We start from the raw sequence: 970 nt of genomic DNA, 5'->3' as shown, positions 1-970 counted from the left end.
ATTGCAGTCTGATAATTATTATATAATAATTCTTAATTATTATTTTGTTACATTTTTAAATTCTGCATATTGATTGTCAGATACAATTTTTTATTTTTATTTTTATACCCCCTACTACTTTCTTGTTTGTGTATTAAATATTTTGGCTGATGTGATTTTACCTTTGGCTACCCTAGTAAAAAAAGTAACATATTTAAAATGCATTTATTTCACACTAATTATAATTCAAATCTATTCACATATTTACTTACATATCTCTTGAGACTTACTGATTTAAAAATTATAATGAAACTTTATTTGGAGTGCTACTTGTGCACAATGCACATTTCGTAATATTAAGCCCAAAATGTGTTTTAATGTCACTATTGATGATGGACATCTGTATAACGTTTTACTCACTGCATTTCTTGTATCCTTTCCCCAGTCATGTCCTTTGTCTATGTCTGAAGGGACTTCTCTGCATACTCTCTCTTGTGGCTAAGCAGTAACTGAGTGCCTATATATGATAATACCCATAGTAAAAAAATAAATAAAATAATATATTTAAAATACATTTATTTTATACTAAGTATAGTGCAACTCTATTAATATATTCACTGACATATTGCTCAAGACTTACTGCTATAAAAATTATAATTAAACTTTATTTGGAGTACTACTTGTGCACAATGCATATTTCTTAATATTAAACCTAAAATGTTTTTTAATGGGGATTGCATGATCTCTGAATAATATCAGTCTTTAAATGCAAGATATTTAAAGTGTACCTGAAGCATACTTGCAATATAGTTCCACTTTAGCACAATCAAATATACTTTTGTATATCTTTAGCTGGACTTCTGCACAATTAAAGTGCACTGAGTACAATTTAGACAATTTAGTATACTAAAAGTACAATTGCAGGGGATTTTTATTAAGTACATAAATATGTAAATGTATTTGTAGTATACTTAGCATAAAATATATACAT

At 26.9% G+C, this 970-nt stretch overlaps 1 protein-coding gene across 5 annotated transcripts in view; it reads left to right on the top strand.

Annotated features, from left to right (window-relative positions):
- Positions 1-970, top strand: part of fynb (FYN proto-oncogene, Src family tyrosine kinase b) — an 86,453-nt gene that overhangs the window by 21,898 nt on the left and 63,585 nt on the right. The window lies entirely within an intron of this gene.

This window comes from Sinocyclocheilus anshuiensis, unplaced genomic scaffold (genome assembly GCF_001515605.1).
Source record: "Sinocyclocheilus anshuiensis isolate Anshui unplaced genomic scaffold, SAMN03320099.WGS_v1.1 scaffold937, whole genome shotgun sequence".
NCBI lineage: Eukaryota > Metazoa > Chordata > Actinopteri > Cypriniformes > Cyprinidae > Sinocyclocheilus > Sinocyclocheilus anshuiensis.
Note: the sequence above shows the minus strand (reverse complement) of the source record. Positions and strands in the feature narration are given on the sequence as shown.